This window comes from Podarcis vaucheri, assembly GCF_965113315.1.
Source record: "Podarcis vaucheri genome assembly, chromosome: 16".
NCBI lineage: Eukaryota > Metazoa > Chordata > Lepidosauria > Squamata > Lacertidae > Podarcis > Podarcis vaucheri.
This window is the reverse complement of record NC_138754.1, coordinates 38,718,739-38,737,892: the sequence shown is the minus strand read 5'-3', so window position 1 is coordinate 38,737,892 and position 19,154 is coordinate 38,718,739. Positions and strand designations below refer to the sequence as shown.

The 19,154-nt window shown below is 47.1% G+C and overlaps 1 long non-coding RNA gene across 2 annotated transcripts in view; it reads left to right on the top strand.

Annotated features, from left to right (window-relative positions):
• LOC309521574 overlaps positions 1 to 18,898 on the top strand; it is a 33,823-nt gene extending 14,925 nt beyond the window's left edge. The window contains exons 2-3 of one of the 2 annotated variants that reach the window (XR_014214729.1): positions 7,068 to 7,178; positions 8,559 to 8,678. This is a non-coding gene — a long non-coding RNA (uncharacterized lncRNA). Of the gene's footprint in view, positions 1 to 7,067; positions 7,179 to 8,558; positions 8,679 to 18,359 lie in introns of those variants that run through there. The other variant, XR_014214728.1, reaches the window with a different exon arrangement.
• Positions 18,899 to 19,154: the final 256 nt, after the last annotated feature.

Sequence of the window (19,154 nt, the reverse complement as noted above, 5' to 3'; positions counted from 1 at the left end):
TTTGGCAGGGTCTCTCCAGGGCTGGAGACATAAATACATTATTAAGTGTTTTGCATTCTCATTTTGTATTTTTCTATTGTGAACTATCCTGGGATCTTTGGATGGAGGGTGATAGATAAATTTAATTAATTCATAGAATCATAGAGTTGGAAGGGACCCCAAGGCTGGTGGCGTTTGGTGGGGTTGTTGTTTACATTTGCTACTACGGCGTGTATTTTTGTGTTTTTATATTGTGATCCTTGGATGAAGGGCAGTATAGAAGTTTAATAAATAAGTGGTGCTGTGGGTTAAACCACAGAGCCTAGGACTTGCTGATCAGAAGGTCGGCGGTTTGAATCCCCGTGACGGGGTGAGCTCCCATTGCTCGGTCCCGGCTCCTGCCAACCTAGCAGTTCGAAAGCACGTCAAAGTGCAAGTAGATAAATAGGTACCGCTCCGGCGGGAAGGTAAACGGCGTTTCCATGTGCTGCTCTGGTTCGCCAGAAGCGGCTTAGTCATGCTGGTCACATGACCCGGAAGCTGGCTCCCTCGGTCAATAAAGTGAGATGAGCGCCGCAACCCCAGAGTCGGCCACGACTCGACCTAATGGTCAGGGGTCCCTTTACCTTTACCTAATAGCAACCCCATGTGGAGATGTGTGGAAACTGAACCCGGGACCCTTTGCATGGAAATCTTGCACTCTCCCACTGAGCTTCAATGGGGAAACTGTTTTGATAGTCCCTGTTCATACATTCCAGCTCCTGGGGAACAGCAAGTATGGAGAGATTTAAAAAATTTAAAATATATTTTTGCATAAGGAAAGGTGTGACAAGACCCAGCTTTGTTATATGTGGCACCCTCCATTCCGAGAGAAAAGGCAAGGGGCCATAGCTCAAGTGGCTTTGTGTGCTGAGGGCCTCAGGTTCGAATCCTGACATCTCTAGTTAAAAGGATGTTAGCAAGCGATAGGGTGATGCAGCTTGTTTAACTTAATGATTTATCAAAACAGTAGACAGCAGGTATCTCCTTAAAAGAGACTTTCCCCTCAGAGTTCCCTGAGCACTGTTGCTTTGTGAGGGGAATAGGGAGTCTCCTAACTGCACCCATAGCGCCAATTCCCAGGATTCTTTGAGGGAAGGCATGGCAGTTTAAAGTGGTATCATAGTGCTTTAAATGTATAGTGTGGATGGGGCCTAAGTCTTTGCTAGGGGCTAAAGGTATTTTATTAAACTTAGAATTTCTTTTAGTTGGGTAAACAGGCCTGATGCTACCCCATTTAATTCAAAAACAATTTCTGTTGGCATACCTAGGCAGGTATTTTAGCGAGTCAACAAGTGTCTCAACTTGCTGGGTTTATTCACTAACTAACCAGCTAACTAACTAACTAGCTAACTAACTAAATAAAATGGCATCCCTGTCTCTACCCTTTAGCAACTGTAAGATGACAGTTTGATTTAAAAACTGAGTTAAGAAAAAAAAAGGGGAAGGGGGAGAAGACAAATCAAATTCCACCGTCTGCTAGATGATGAAATGTATTGATTGCCACATACAGTTTCAAAATCTGTATTGATGGCTGCCGTATTCTCAGCTCTGCCTGTTGTAACCTGTGATTAGATTTAAGGGGAGACTAGTCGATTCCCATGCCATCCAAATATTAAAAGGCTTTCGTCGTGAGTCTGGAGCTTTCAAGGCTTGTGGGTCTGATTGAATTTCCAGGGAGACGGGTTAAGGCATTATTTATAAACCCGCAAGACAGAGGCTTCCGCAATGGCTGGGGGACTCACGCTTCTTTCAGAACAGCGGTGGTGAAATGGGGGAGAGCATATGAAAGGGGGCCTATTCCCTCCGTTTGCCACCTAACTTTATATTCCTCTTGTATTCTATGTTCCACATTGTATTCTGGCCATGTTCACACCATACATTTAAAGCACTATGGCACCACTTTAAACAGTTATGGTTTTCTCCAAAGAATCATGGGAACTATAGTTTGTAAAGGGTGCTGAGAGTTGATAGGAGACTCCCTATGCCCCTCACAGGGCTACAATTCTAAGAGGTCCCAGTGAAGAGGGATTGATGCTTAAATCAATCTGCAGCTCTGTGAGTGGAGTAGGGGGTCTCCAAAGCCTCTTAGAGCTGATGGGAATTGTAGTTTAGCAGTGCCCAGATCAAAAGGAATAAGAGACAAGACATTTTTTGTGTGACCTTTGACCCGGGTTGCTTGGGCTGATAGGAGCTGGAGTCTAACAACATCCAAAGGGCAATGGCTTCCCTGGCCCTGAAATAGATGATAAACCAAGGGATACCTTTCCAGATTTCGTCAGACTCCAACTCCCATCAGCCCAGGCAACCAGGGTCAAAGCTCAGGAAAATACAGTGGTACCTCTGGTTGCGAATGGGATCTGTTCCGGAGGCCCGTTCGCAACATGAAGAGAACGCAACCTTCAGCACGCGCGGGTTGCAATTCGCCACTTCTGTGCATGTGCGTGACGTCATTTTGCACGTCTGCGCATGTGCGAGCGACAAAACCCGGAAGTAACCCTTTCCAGTACTTCCGGGTCGCGGCGGGACGTAACCTGAAAGAACGTAACATGAAGTGGACGTAACATGAGGTATGACTGTATGGGAGTTGCAGTCTAAAACATCTTGTGGGCCCAGGTTGGGCAAGGCTGCTGCAATGCCTTATTACTCCGGCATAGAAATGCAAGGATTCTGAGTTTTGGTAACATTTCTGAATCCAATGTGACAATTCTATTAGGTTACCTGCTTGACCCTGTAAATTAAACACCTCAAAGGCCACTGCTTCTATCTCTTCTCCCAGTTTTCAATTTACTTCTCTCAGCTTTGTAGGGCAGAGAGACGTAATGCCAGAACCAAGTGTCATTTAAATCTGACTAGGGAGGCAGAGCAGTAGGTTTAATTTTTATTTTATTGGACATTTTTTCTTCCCTCTCCGCTTTCCCCTCCTGTTCTTGTAGCAATCCAAATTCCATTACGCATTCGTGCTTTTGGAGCAAAACATTTATGCCTCTCATTTCTAGCCCCTGAAGGTAGAAAGAAAAAAAGGGGGAGATCATATTTGGCATGGGATTGATAGATTGGTTTGTCAAGATTTTGTGAGCTGTTCCATCAGTGTGCCAACGCTGTGTATCATCCCTTAGGATCAAAGAACTGATTTAAAAGTACACCTTGAATTATACCTAAAGCACAAAGACAAGGCTAGGCAATGTGGTGCCCCCTCCCCCGACTGCTGGACTCCAAATTCCATCAGTCTCAGTCAGCCTGCCGAGTGGCCAGGGATGATGGGAATTGTAGTCCTTGAAGACACCATGCTGGCTACCCTTGTGCTAACAGTTCCGGTAAGGAAGGTGTTGAGACTCATGAATGCTTAGTAGGCATCATAGTCTCTGATTCGGGACCCTACGTTTTGATCCCAGATGTGGTGCTAGGGACGTGGGTGGCGCTGTGGGTTAAACCACAGAGCCTAGGACTTGCCGATCAGAAGGTCAGCAGTTCGAATTCCTGCGACGGGGTGAGCTTCCGTTGCTCAGTCCCTGCTCCTGCCAACCTAGCAGTTCAAAAGCACGTCAAAGTGCAAGTAGATAAATAGGTACCACTCCAGCGGGAAGGTAAACGGCGTTTCCGTGTGCTGCTTGGGTTTGCCAGAAGCAGCTTAGTCATGCTGGCCACATGACCCGGAAGCTGTACGCCGGCTCCCCCGGCCAATAAAGCGAGATGAGCACCACAACCCCAGAGTCGGTCACGACTGGACCTAATGGTCAGGGATCCCTTTACCTTTACCTGTTTAGAAGCCAGTTGTGGTTGAGGAAAAACAAAACAAACCCCTTTGCACATGGAAAGCGAACAGAAGAAGAGCCTTCTGCATCAAGCCAAAGCCCATCTCATGCAGCAGTCTGTTCTCGCGGTGGCCAACGAATGTCTGTGGGAAGCCCGACCTGAGAGCAGCAGCATTCTCTCCTCTTGGGATTCCCAATATAGCCATCCTAGCTAGTAGCCATGGATAGTTTATGATGCTCTGATGGAAGTAGCAGAGCCTCCTCAAGCAGATGCAGGTCTTCTCCATGAAGCGCAGTGCCTGTTCCACCTGAATATTGCAAAGAAGGCTATGCAGTGCCTTACAACAGGCATTGTAACTGTTATCTCCCTCGTGAAGAAATGTGTGGAGTTCATCACTTTGTGCCAGGAAAGCATCTGCCCAGAGGCAGTTATCGCAGCCAAAGGGCTCATGGAAGCCCTTGATGTTGAAGCCACTTTCAAGGACTCCCCATGTAAGCACTGCAAGAAGAGGCAGCTTGAATGTGTGGGTCAGGCTCACGATGAGGAGTGCAGTAGTCCAGAATAAATATTCAGGCAGGAATTCTTGTAAACGCAGCTTGTGTTTCAAGAGAAGAGTGACTTGAACTGCTTGATTCTCACAGGAATACATAGGGATTCTTGTACAACCTTGAAAAGTTACTAGAAGAGACACAGGCCACCCACTGTTTGGACCTGCTTAGGGGCCTGTCTGATGGTAATCACTGACACGGATGGTGCAGATTGTTGTGTTGCACCGGGATGTCTCCGTCGCATCCTGCCTCCCGTGAAAGGCTCCCCATGAGATGCCCAGAAGTACATCCACGGTACCCAAGTGTCTTCTCTCATGTCTCTGTAACACTACGAATTCTCCTGACACATCCACTTACAAGTTGCCTGTGGTGAGTGTAGCTTCTGAAAAACTGAAGTTCATCAAAATGTCCTTGTGATCTACCATGATGGAGAAGAGGCTCACATCACTACTTGTCCTAACTGCTGAGAATGGCATTGCTCAAAACCTTGATCTCTCAGCCAGTGTTCTGCAGTTTGCACAAACTACACCTCGAAAAAGCCACAGTGTGGCTGTGTGCCATATAACACTTCAGAACTATCGCAGGTTTGACTTCTAATATTTGTAGTTTCATAGCAGTTCCTGGTTTGGTGTTTGTTTGTTTTTTGGTGAGCATTCTTTATTTTAGAGTATCCATTATTTTTATGCTTAAAAATAATAAAGATAAGTCATAAATATGAAGGTATCCAGCTGACCTCTTACAGCTTCATTTCATTTTGTTGTTATTATAGTGTTTATAGTGTATACATAGTGTTTATAGAACATAGTGTAGTTTATTGTATTACCCACCGCTTTGAGGGACATCTTCAGGAGAAGAAAAGGCTAAGGAATAAACCCTACACAAATCTGGAGTCCTAACAACAGTTGGATGGTTGCCTTGTGCGCCACCTTCCAGCAACTCCTACAGCCAAGATGGTGCCAAATGTATTGCTCTGCTTTCCTTTGGATCATATCAGCAAGGCCTGGATGGGGGTCTTGTCATCTGGGCAGCTCAGGACTTCCATACACACTGCCTGGAAGGTCACTTGGGTGCTGCTAACACAGCAGGTGTTAACACAGCAGGATGCGGGTGGCGCTGTGGTCTAAACTACGGAGCCTCTTGGGCTTGCCAGTCAGAAGGTCGGCGGTTCGAATCCCTGTGACGGAGTGAGCCCCCGTTGCTCGGTCCCAGCTTCTGCCAACCTATCAGTTCAAAAGCACGCCCAAAAATGCAAGTAGATAAATAGGTACCGCTCTGGCAGGAAGGTAAACGGGGTTTCCGTGTGCTGCTCTAGTTCTCCAGAAGCAGCTTAGTCATGCTGGCCACATGAACCGGAAGCTGTATGCCGGCTCCCTCAGCCAATAAAGCGAGATGAGCACCGCAACCCCAGAGTTGTCCGTGACTGGACCTAATGATTGGGGTTCCTTTACCTTTACTTCACATAGTTATTCTCTTGTGACATTCTAGAGCAGTCAGAATTTCTGGCTTGCTGCTTAGATCAACCAAAAATGATTGGTTGGCTCAGGAGGATAAATGCTGTTGCGAAGGGTTTGAATGGTACAGGGTTGGGTTTTTTTCTTCATTTCTCCTTAGCTAAAGTTGGTCCTTTTCTCTCTCCCCCCCCTCCTAGTAATTGCATGTTCACGTGCCTCAGTGTGTCAGCTGCAGTACCTGGGGCCGTCTGGCTTGCCAGAGCCTCTTCCGTTTGAGTGTATCAGGGACTGGATCCCCCTTGAGACAGACAGAGAGGGAGGGAGCCAGGTGGCGACTTGAAAGAAAGATGCAAAGCAGGAGAAACTTGCCAACCCCACGACCCCGCCTGGCTGCCAAAATGTCATGCCGTAAAGAAGCTTGTAAAAAAAGAGCTCACACACCTACTGATCCATCTGTCCATTTGGTGGGCGGAGTGGAGATGGTTCCTTTGTTGGCAGCCTCAGAATTCAGCCCTGGTGCTGTGTGTGTGTGAGTCTGTCTAGCCCACTTTTTAAAAAGCTCTTAACAGTTGCTGCCACCCAGAGTCGTCTGCGACTGGGCTTAACTAGGCTTAACTTTGCCATTTTAACACAGCAGAAACAACGTAAAACACAGCAGTTACGAGTTACCAGTTTCTGCAGCTGCAGCAAGCGCTGTAATTCTCCAGTGGTGTGACTTTACCTTCAGAGTCACGCTGTATTGTCTCTTGAGACAGACAGATGCCAGCAACAGCAACAATAGTATTTGAAGTGCTAAGTGTTTGGCAATGTTTCCTCAAAGTAAAGCTGTGTTCCACAGTTTACCCAGCGCAAATGACATCGAAGTGGGAATCAAAAAAGAAAATACTTTAAGAAGGAGGGTCATCTTTGCAGTTAATAGCCAAATAACCTGTAGAACCTTGAGGCAGTATGTGTGTGTGTGTGTGTGTGTGTGTGTGTGTGTTTGAATGTGAATGAATGGTTGCAGACACTTGACTTTTGCTACGCTTGCTCACTGCAGACAGTACATTAAAAAAACAGAGTCGCTGAGCTCAGCTTGGTGCCCCCTTAGCTCTTTGCCCCAAGTGACTGCCCAGCTCACCCACCCCTAAGGCCAGCTCTGGGGTAGGTCACTGTGAGTACAGAATTCTGGATTAGACAAGCCTTTGGTTTTATCCAGCAGTACTCTTCTTACACACTTGAACTTTTTAAAATTGCATAAATATACACACATAACTTTCCCCATAATGCCCCTCTCTCCTTTCATCCTTACCAGGAATTCAACTCAGCTGACCAGCCGCCTCCTGCTCTATCAATACCCAAAATGAATCCCTGATCAGGGATGTAGAGATATGCTCACCATTACTGATCTCCTTGACGAGCCCAAGTAAGGATCTGGTTCCAATTCAAGTTGAAACAATTATCTGTGTCCCCCCCTTCCCATTCCCCCCTCTCTTAAATATGCTGTAATATTTTTGCATCTTAAATATTTTCATGCTGGGTTCCTTTCCAGGCAGCTAATTATAAACTTCATTATAATAGTTCATTATATTCTTCTATTGTTCAATTAGTTTAACAAGTTGCCAAATGGAATACAAGGCAGGCAATTAGCTTGATCTAATGGCAATGAACTCCTGAATGTGGGTTACCAAAAATATCCTTTATAGAGCTCTTCTTGCAAATTTTACCAATCAGTGAATAATAGAAAAAAGAAAGAAAAGGGGACCAAAAAAAAAAACAGTGTGTCCAGAAATTTATCCATGGGTGGAATTGCTCTTCTTTGCTTTTATTAAACGGCAGTGTGAATAGTGAAGGAGAACATTAAAATTCTACCACCACAAACTTTCTTCTCCCTTTCCTCATAAAACACTGTGGGTATGTCGTCATCCCTGTCTTTGCTTTTTATTTAAGCTTTAACATGTTCGATGCACTGATTGGGCAAGAACATGATCGTTTTGATCTGATCAAGTATTTGTGAGCTTTTAAATGGAGTGCATTTATGTGTGTGTTCAGAGCAAAGGCATGAAAGAGAGAGAGAGGGAGAGAGAGAGAGAGAGAGAGAGAGAGAGAGAGAGAGAGAGAGAGAGAGTGCAAGCCAAACAAGAAGTTTGGACAGTGATAAGAACATAGGAAGGGATCTGCAGCTGGATCAGACCAAATGCCCATCTTCTCCAGCATCCTGTTTTCACTGTGGCCAAGTGGAGTGCTATGGCAAGCCCACAGGAGGCAGGACATGAGCACAACGGCGGTCACCTCCCTTGTAGTATGGCCTGCAACAGTGGAACCAGGTCATGGGCATCATGGCTAGTAGCCAGCCATTAATAGCCTTCTCCTCCATGAATTTTCCCAATCCCTGTTTTAAGCTGTCTAAGTTGGCAGCCATCTTACTAGTTCTTACGGGAAGAAATTCCACAGTTTTAACTTCATGCTGCGTGGAGTACTTCTTATGATCTGTCCTGAAACTCCTGACATTCATCTTCAATATCTAGCCCAGAGTCCTAACATGAGTGGTAGAAACTATTCGCTTTCTCTCCATTGTGCGTAAAGTTGTACACCCTTAGCATCTCCTCCCTTTCTTGTCTTTTTTCCTAAACTCAAAAGCCTCAGATGCTGTAACCCTTGCTCATATGGTAGCTCTCCCTTGATCACTCTGCTCGCCTGTGTGAATGCCTCTTTTAAAATCCACCCCAGTAACAATCCACAGGATTCCTAACGTGGCACAGGAAGATCTGACACTTCTCCCTCTTTATCCAATACCTCCCTGCAGCGATGGCATTGATCACGGAAGGAGTTAATGACATGGCAGTCGATAGAATCACCATGGAATTAAGTTCAGGCTCAGGCATTATTAGCTCCTGACTTGAACCAGAACTTCTTGACATCTGTTTCTGACAATGACAAAAAGTGCACGTACCCCCTCAGCGTGCCACAAAGGGAAATTGGGATGCTAGTCTTTCCGGGCTGAGTCACGTGATGCATATCCTTTGCTAAGAGAATCATAGACTCATAGAACAGCAGAGTTGGAAGGGTTCCCGAGAGTCACTGTTAGAATTCCTGCTCCATGATTGCAGTCATGGGATTTTTGTCTATCACATGACGGTATATGTTTTGACTCCACAGAGTGGGAAGTGACGGAGACAGGATGTTTGTGTTCCTGTGTTCTGTGAAGTGGGACTATTGTCCTTTGTTTTCTCTCTCTTTGCTGTCTGATGCTAGAAAGAGAGAGAGCCATGTGGCAGTGCTCCGTGTGTGTTTATATGTAAATAAAGTAGATTAGCCAAAATGCTGAATTGCTGAGGTCTGTCACACAAGATGTGCAAAGTGTGCCAGTGTCGGTTGGCATCGGTCGCTGTGATGTTTGGGCTGAAGAAAGCTTATGAAGCTCCTGAATGATTGACCAGAAGGGAGAGAACATGCCAGTCGGGCATGTGTCTTTGCCAGGGTCCTACTTGAGTGTAGGCTGAACTCCTGACACCCACTAAAAGGCCAGGATCTCGCCCCAGCAGGACAGGTTTACTGGAGGCTGAGAGTGCACGCTCTTTAAAGCCTGATGTTGGGAAAGATGGAGGGCACAAGGAGAAGGGGATGACAGAGGACGAGATGGTTGGTCGAAGCTACCAACATGAGTTTGACCAAACTGCGGGAGGCAGTGGAAGACAGGAGTGCCTGGCGTGCTCTGGTCCAGGGGGTCACAAAGAGTCGGACAGGACTAAACAACAACAATGCCTTTTATGCTGGAAGACACCTTGAGACACTCTTCTCTGTGTGAAAAGTGACAAAAAAATATAGTAGATAAAGGAATCACTAAATAATTTTGTGAATGGGCGCAGATCCCACCCCCAGTCACCCACAGCGTCTCTGGTTTAACCACAAAGAAGAAAAATGCCAGGTCATAATTTCCTTCCATATTATGAATATCTGAGGCCTGGGACTGAACACTCCCAGTCAGGGGCTGGTCCCCATGCATTTCTCTTTCTACCTCAACAATTTTAAATTTAAACCTGGGAAATCCAACTGAATGCCACCTGTGTGCCGTTTTCCAATTCAGCGCCACTTTGATTCCCTTCAGTCGCGAGCGTCACCGTCTGACAAACCCCCTCGCTTTGACAGATGGATGAGCTTTGTGCTATCCTCCCCTTAATGTGCTCCCTAGGTGCTCTTACAAAATTTCCTCTCAGGGATTCTTGTTCCTAAGCAGAAAGAGAGAGATAAATGGCTTGTCGCGTTGGAGAGATGAATAACCACACCCAGGATGGGTTCATATGCTCCTTTTTCTATTCCTCCCATCTCTCTCTCTCTCTCCCTTTCTTCCCCCCTCAGCAAAATCCTCGTAATGTGGTGTCATATCTCCTCATGAGCTCTAATTAGTCTCTCCTTTCCAGTTGTGAGGGGGACGGATGTCAACAAGTCTGTTCCCATAACAGGCTGGAGATTAAAGACGATGCCTGCCACCCAAGGCGAAGGGCGCTGAGGAGCTGGAGAGCCCACGGGGAGATCACAGAGGGAGGAATCCACATCTGCAACTCTCCAAAATCCAGCAACTGCCTCATCAGTAATTCAGGTCTCAGTGGAGAGAACCGTTCCGCCTAATGAGGACACTTCCGTGCTGGAGGGTTAGCGTTTGTGTGCATCTATCTGTTGCCAGGATGCTCTGACAAGACTATTTCTCCCAAAATGTCAAGCGAGCAGAAGAGGCAAGAAAAAGCCAGTTTTGTTGATGGAAGTGCCCTGCCCTGGTAGAATCATAGAACTGCAGAGCTGGAAGGGACCCTGGGGGTCATCTAGTCCAGCCCCCCTGCAATGCAGGAATCTCAGCTAATCTAATGACAGATCCCACTCGGCTTTTCCTCAGTTTCTCATTTTGCCAATCTTAAACTCAGCTCTCTACATTCTCACATTGGTTTTGGATTTATTTTTAATTTTTTTGGCTCGCTAAATTCATCAGCATTTTCGTGTGGATTTGTCCTACCGCACACATTTTTCCAACCAATTTTCATTAATTAATGCATTTTTTACTAAATAAATAAATATTTATTATTTATACCCTGCCCATCTGGCTAGGTTTCCCCAGCCACTCTGGGGGGCTTCCAAAAAAATATTAAAATACTACAATACATCAAACATTAAAAGCTTCCCTAAACAGGGCTGCCTTCAGATGTCTTCTAAAAGTCTGGTAGTTGTTTTTCTCTTTGACATCTGGTGGGAGGGTGTTCCACAGGGCAGGTGCCACTACCGAAAAAGCCATCTGCCTGGTTCCTTGTAACTTGGCTTCTCGCAGCGAGGGAACCACCAGAAGGCCCTTGGTGCTGGACCTCAGTGTCCGGGCAGAATGATGGGGGTGGAGACGCTCCTTCAGGTATACTGGACCGAGGCTGTTTAGGGCTTTAAAGGTCAGCACCAACACTTTGAATTGTGCTCGGAAACGTACTGGGAGCCAATGTAGGTCTTTCAAGACCGGTGTTACCTGGGCTCGGCGGCCACTCCCAGTGAACAGTCTAGCTGCCACATTCTGGATTAGTTGTAGTTTCCGGGTCACCTTCAAAGGTTGCCTCATGTAGAGTGTATTGCAGTAGTCCAAGCGGGAGATAACTAGAGCATGCACCACTCTGGCCAGACAGTCCGCGGGCAGGTCGGGTCTCAGCCTGCGTACCAGATGGAGCTGGTAGACAGCTGCCCTGGACACAGAATTGACCTGCGACTCCATGGACAGCTGTGAGTCCAAAATGACTCCCAGGCTGCGCACCTGGTCCTTCAGGGACACAGTTACCCCATTCAGAACCAGGGAGTCCTCCACACCTGCCTGCCTTCTGTCCCGCCAAAACAGTACTTCTGTCTTGTCAGGATTCAACCTCAATCTGTTAGCTGCTATCCTTCCTCCATTTCTGTGGACACTTTACCCCAGTTTGTGCATTTTTCTTCAACTTAGGGCTTGTCCATATTTCCACTTTTTATGTGACCATAAAGCAAATATGTGAGAGTTTTCTGGTTGTCCTATGCACAGATCCGAGAGGTTTTTGTTTATCCTGCCACTTTCCCTGGGAAAACCCGCTTTTTCCTGCTGAATTGGAACAATGCCTGAGCACTATAGTTTACCCCTCACAGAGCTACAATTCCCAGCACTCTTAAAGAACTACATCTCCCAGGATTCTTTGGGATAAATCATGTGCTTCAAATGTATGGCGGATCGCTACATATTTCCTTTTCTTCCTCCTTGTTTAATAACGGTTACAAGATCAGGCTCTGCTGCCACCATCTACTGATTGTAACATTATTACACCTCACGTGCAATCGAGCATAAAGGCCCATATCTCTCCAAGACATCTATAGTCTCTAAAACAGAGCCTGAAAGATTTTTATCTTGAAGGGCAGCCCCAGAGACAAATGCGCAATGCCCAGCTCATTAATTTCTTTTGAAAGAGAGGCTCTCTTTCATCCATGTGTGGCAAACAACCCCATATTACAGTCAGCTGTTTCCTCTACCTTAGAAACTTCACCAAGATCAGTGTAAATCTTCCCACCAAAAAAGGTAAAGGCAAAGGACCCCTGACAGTTAAGTCCAGTCGCAGATGACTCTGGGGTTGCGGCGCTCATCTCGCTTTACGGGCCGAGGGATCCGGCGTTTGTCCGTAGACAGTTTTTCCGGGACATGTGACCAGCATGACTAAGCCGCTTCTGGAGAAACCAGAGCAGCACACGGAAATGCTGTTTAGCTTCCCGCCGGAGTGGTACCTATTTATCTACTTGAACTTTTTGGCATGTTTTCGAACTGCTAGGTTGGCAGGAACTGGGATGAACAACGGAAGCTCACCCCTTTGCGGGGATTCGAACCACCAACCTTCTGATCAGCAAGCCCAAGAGGCTCAGTGGTTTAGACCACAGCGCTACCCGCCTCTTTCCAACCATACATAAATTACATCGAAGTAACGTGGGTCTGTCTGTCGCTCTGACCCAGCTTCTGCCAAACTAGCAGTTCAAAAGCATACCAGCGCAAATAGATAAATAGGTACTGCTGCAGCGGGATGGTGAACGACATTTCTCTGTATTCTGGTCCTCTGTGCAGCAGTAGCAGCCCATGATCAACTGGGCTTCACTGTCCAGGGTTTCTTTACCTTTACTCCAAAGAGCACAATGTCCCGTCAAAATTCTCAAGAGAATGACTTTTCTCAGCTCCCTTCTTAACTTGAAAAACCAAAAATCTGGCTCTGCACTTTCACTCAGGCCTGCTGCTGCCTTTGCTCCTGGGTCTGATCTTGGCTGGACTAAAGTGCGGGTGGTCTCATGAACCTGTGTCATGGGCTGGCTGGATGCAGAGGAATGGGGGGGGGGCACCAGCTTGGGAACCCCCAAGGGAAGAAGGCTCAGAGCCAGGGGACTGGTGGTGGGATGACAATGTGTGGTCAGAGGGAGAAGAGGGAGCAGGCTGGGAGGAGGAGGTGTCGGAAGCTGAAGTAGAAGAGTGACTAGTGGGGTGCCACAGGGTTCTGTCTTGGGCCCGGTCTTATTCAACATCTTTATCAACGACTTGGATGATGGACTCAAGGGCATCCTGATCAAATTTGCAGATGACACCAAACTGGGAGGGGTGGCTAACACCCCAGAGGACAGGATCACACTTCAAAACGACCTTGACAGATTAGAGAACTGGGCAAAAACAAACAAGATGAACTTTAACAGGGAGAAATGTAAAGTATTGCACTTGGGCAAAAAAAATGAGAGGCACAAATACAAGATGGGTGACACCTGGCTTGAGAGCAGTACATGTGAAAAGGATCTAGGAGTCTTGGTTGACCACAAACTTGACATGAGCCAACAGTGTGAAGCGGCAGCTAAAAAAGCCAATGCAATTCTGGGCTGCATCAATAGGAGTATAGCATCTAGATCAAGGGAAGTAATAGTGCCACTGTATTCTGCTCTGGTCAGACCTCAACTGGAGTACTGTGTCCAGCTCTGGGCACCACAGTTCAAGAAGGACACTGACAAACTGGAACGTGTCCAGAGGAGGGCAACCAAAATGGTCAAAGGCCTGGAAACGATGCCTTATGAGGAACGGCTAAGGGAGCTGGGCATGTTTAGCCTGGAGAAGAGGAGGTTAAGGGGTGATATGATAGCCATGTTCAAATATATAAAAGGATGTCACATAGAGGAGGGAGAAAGGTTGTTTTCTGCTGCTCCAGAGAAGCGGACACGGAGCAATGGATCCAAACTACAAGAAAGAAGATTCCACCTAAACATTAGGAAGAACTTCCTGACAGTAAGAGCTGTTCGACAGTGGCATTTGCTGCCAAGGAGTGTGGTGGAGTCTCCTTCTTTGGAGGTCTTTAAGCAGAGGCTTGACAACCATATGTCAGGAGTGCTCTGATGGTGTTTCCTGCTTGGCAGGGGGTTGGACTCGATGGCCCTTGTGGTCTCTTCCAACTCTATGATTCTATGATTCTAGTAACAGGGTTTAGTGAGATGGGAGAGTCTGTGGCAGAGAGCAGTTCAGGATTAGAGGAAGAAGCAGAGGCTGTTGAGGAGGGCGGCCAAAAGGCAGAGATGAATCAGGCTGATGCAGAAGTCAGGGGGCTCCCCCTCCTGCTGCAACCAGCTTCCCTCCCTGCTGGTCTCCCAGAACCAGAAGAGATATGAAGAGGGTGGAGCACAGCCAGACAAGGCGACAAAGTCCCAGACTGCTTGGGAAGGACCTGGGGGAGGAGGAGCCTTAGGAAGTTGTGGGAAGGTGGAGACCTTCAGTCCTCACAACTGTCTCATTGGGGCAAGATCTGCTGGGAAGAGTTGCTGTGCTCACTAGGCCTGGCCTCCTGAGCTTTCTTGCTTCTTTGAATAAAGAGTTCACTGATGCCATGTGAGTTATTGCTGACCTGCTCCCGGCACCTGCTCCTGACAAGCAGAGTATTTCCCAGTATGGTGGTCTCAGGGTCGTCATTGGTGTCTTCTCATGTCCTCTTGAACTTGGTAAGGAGCTTCTCTCCCTCTCTGGTCCATTCCAGTCCTAGGCTGGTACCACCAGGAAGTGGAGAGACACAACCAGCAGAAACTGGGTCAATAACGGACTGATGGCTTATGAGTGGAGCCAAGCAAATCCTGAAGGTCATGGATGGCAGAACTTGGAACTTCTTTGCTCTGGGTTCTCCAACAGAACATTCCATGGCCAGCAAGTGGATTTCTAGGTTGTCATTACATGGAGCAGCAGTTAAGGTGTTGGAAATAAACTGGGAGTGGTCCTGTCCTGTCCTGCAGTCTGACAAGGCCAGGCTCATCTTTGGGGAATGCAGAGGTCTGAAATTGCTCCAGAAGGAACAAGCCTAAACTGAACCCTTTCATAAGAGATAACACCAGGTGCAGCCTAACTATTAACACCAGTTGTGTTGCAAGATGCTTAAAGGGTTCCAGACTTCTCCGGTAACTTCCAGCTGTGACAGAGCAGGAGAAGCTCAGGTCTTCCAGGGTCTTTCACAGTGGGGACCTCAGGGTCAGACAGTGCCACACCTTCATTCTGGGTGCAGGTGGTGGACCCACAGGTTCACTGCTATAGCCATGTCTCTGGGGCTGGCACAGGGTGCCCTTCAGAACCCTTGACTCTGTCACCTGATGAAGAATCCAACTCCTGATCTCTGGCAGATCCAAGTTCAAATCCCTCGTCAGCCACAGAGCTTGCTGGCTGCCTTTGGACAACAGTCTTTCAGTTGGACCTGACTTTACAGAATCGTCGTGAGAGTAAAACTGTGCAGGCATGTCACAAAACCTCTTTGAAAGAAGAGAGGGATAAAAATGTAATAAATGTGAACCAATTCCTAGACTCTGGCTTGAGACGGTTAACCTGGACCGGTGCCCAGCTAGCTTGGTTGTGACCTTTTTGTGAAGAAAAACTAAACTGGCCTCTTTCTTTGGGTGGAAAGGAGAGAATAATGGGAGAGGCTGAGAACTACGCAGGCTTTAGATGGAGATGGGGCAAAAGAAAAAAAAAGGAACAGCAGGTCATTTGGAGAACAGCTATTAGCCCGATCCCATTCCTTTGTCACGAATTCAAAAGCCCCATTATTCTCGATGCCTGCCCCTCCACTTCTACTTGACCCCAGAGCAGCTGCCAAGTCTTCATGAACTGTGCCACTAGTGTCCCCTCCCTCTGCCCCTCCACAACTCACTGTGAAGACATCTAAAGCAGGGCAACCTCTCCGCAGCCCTTCCTCTTTCCTTGTTCCTTCAGTTTGACTTGCAGACCCAGTTTCATTTGTGTTGTTGAGGATACAGTGTAGGATGGAGGGATGGAGGAATATGCCAATTCTGGTTCCTCTCTGTGTCTCATTTGGCCCAGTCTTAAGCTTGGTGCTCCACATTTCCACACCAGTTCATTCTTTTGCATTTTAATGAAAAGTTCTAACATACCCATCTGTGCATACTGTTTTGCCTAATATAAACATCTTTGCAAAGCATTTCCCCACAATGTAATGCATTTTTGCAGTGGCTTTTTCACTAATACAGTGGTACCTTGGGTTAATAACTTAATTCGTTCTGGAGGTCTGTTCTTAACCTGAAACTGTTCTTAACCTGAGGTACCACTTTAGCTAAAGGGGCCTCCCGCTGCCGCCACCGTGCAATTTCTGTTCTCATCCTGAAGCAAAGTTCTTAACCCGAGGTACTATTTCTGGGTTAGCGGAGTCTGTAACCTGAAGCGTCTGGACCTGAAGCGTCTGTTACCTGAAGCGTCTGTAACCTGAGGTACCACTGTATGTGCATTGAATGCACACTTTACATGAGTAGATGCATTTTTACACACTACTTGAGCTGGAGAACTGCATTGCAAAATTCAGGGAAGTGCTGATTTCAAAGGGTGGCTAGTTGCTGAAGAAAGTGCGGATTTAGATAACTTTGGCTGTCAGTGAGAACTGAATCGAATTCCTCTTCTAATTTCTACCAGGACATCACACCCTCTGGTAGTTGTCATTGACCTCTTTCAAACTGTGATAAATTTTCATTCCCCTAGCACAGCAGTAGAGGCTCATGAAATCATAATTAATACACTTTCCCGCTTTCATTCTTTTTTTGTTTCTTTTAAACGAAGAAAATCCTACAGTTCAAGCTTCCCAAACAACCTCCCATCTGCCTCACATGCTGTGGCAATGAACTCTTTCAGATGGCATCTGAGCAGCCTCACGGATGGCTCTGCGTGCTAATGGCTCCCAGCTAATTCTTAATAATGAGCGAGAGAACATCTGGAATGGATCTGGGTGCCTTGTTAGAGTCCCCTTTACCTGAGCAGAGAAACTGCAATTATGCTCTGACAACGGGAATATTAGAATTAATTGCACAGCACAAGGCGGGGCTTCCCTGCTCTCAGAGGGCAATTTTGGTTAGGGCAAGTCGAGTTCCTTCCGTTGGCAAGAAATACCATGTGGAAATAATGAGCTGTGTTTTTGTCCAGACCTATGCCACTTCTAGCAGTTCGAGAAGCCTAGAAATTTCAAAGACCTGTAGCCAGATGCAATATTACTGAATTATATCAATGGCAGGTGTTCCAATTCCTGGCCTGAGGGCTGCATGTGGCCATTGAGGCCTTTTTTTGGTGGCCCTTGGCAACTTCTGAGGCCCCCAATCTGGTGCCCTCAGATGTTGGACCACAACAGGAGCAGGAACGTTTTACAGCCCAAGCCTTCACACACCTCTCTCCTTCCTTCATCCAAAGCAAAGAGGCATTGTCAGAGTTGAAGAGTGTTTTTCCAGCCAGGCAAAAGCAATAATGGAGGGTGCAAAGCAAGACCAGTGGGGAGGGTGGGTGGGGTGGGTGGGGTGGCCTGGGGAGAGTGCTGAGGGGCCAGAGAGAAAGGCTAGGACAGGGGTCTGCAACCCGTGGCTCCAGAGCCGCATGTGGCTCTTTTACACCTTTGCCACGGCTCCGGGGTGGATACTAGCGAGGGGAGGAGGCGCATTGTGCGCCCCGACACTCCCCACTGTGGCAGACGCTGTACTGGCTGTGACGTCGCATGGGGGCGGTGCGTGCGTTAGTCACGCACCGTCCCGACGTCACCTTCCCGCCTGCCCGCCCGCTACATTGTAAGGGGCATGTACACTGGTCACTGCATTGAAAGGGGGCATGTACGCTGGTCACTGTTTTGAAGGGGAGTGAAGAACACACGCACACACAAAAGGTAACTTGTTAATTTAACGTTTATTTCTATGAGGAGGAGTAATTCTGAGGGGTCAAACAAAGAAATAATAAAAAAGTGACAAAAAAGTTATTTTTATAATGACGAGTTTTGCGGCTCCCAGTTTTTTTTCCTTCGAAAACGGGTCCAAGTGGCTCTTTTTGTCTTAAAGGTTGCAGACCCCTGGGCTAGGAGGACTCCATTCAGCCACCAGACCTGTGCTTCTCCACTACTAGGCTCCAAGATCTGAAAACCATCAGGTTGGGCAAGGCTGGGACAGCCACAGATGTGTTACCCATGAGTTTATTCTTGAAGAAGTTTCACCTTGGCTGCTTTTGACCAGTGTTGGTGCTTCCTCTCACTTGCCTGCTGCTGTGTGACAGGAGGTTTTCTCTGTCTTGACTCTTCTAAATTCTGCCACTCAGGATTGAAGGGACGTGGACAGGTCCTCCAGCCCTGCTGTGATTTGCGGTGCCCAAAGGACCAGCTTCCTGGAAGAAGTTCTCCACCCACCCGCACTTTCCTGTCCACCTGCTGAGATCTCTCATCGCACAAATGAAGCGTTGCCAGCTTCCTTCTTCCAGGCTGTTGCTGCTCAATGAGGCGTTGTATGCGAAACTTCTTCCTCACCAAGTAGTTGCAACAAAATTCTGTGAGTTTGATTCCACCTGCAGCTCTCCTGGTTAACGCTGTCACTTTATGGATTCTGGTCGCCAGGCGGTGTGGGAGGAAAGCTTGGTGCTGTCTGGAGGTGCTGGGATTTGTGCACAGTTCACTGTGTGGTAAACCACTGAACTGCGGATGGCAGCTTCTTAGCAAAGTACCTTCTGGGCTGCTGCTGTCTACCCAGACTGGTCATTAGATCTCCTTGAGATTGCTTGTAGCTCTCTATAGTCATGTTTTTTGCCCCACCCCCATATATATAGCAGTATCATCTGTGGTGCAAATATATGTTATATGACTAGTGATGCTTGAGGAATGAAATCTTTGCAAGTCCCTACATGAGATGATCTGATCCACACCTCAGAGTAATGTGCAGACTGAATTTAGCAACCCACCAGGTTTTGCACTTTCTCCAAATGTTGGAACGCCGTTCTCTGCAATCTAAGCTAAATAATAACAAACAAGCATTTTAATCCACGTTTTGAGAGGCAACACTCATTATGTATCTTAAGAATAGGTGCACATTTAAATACACATTAAAATATGGATTTAGATAG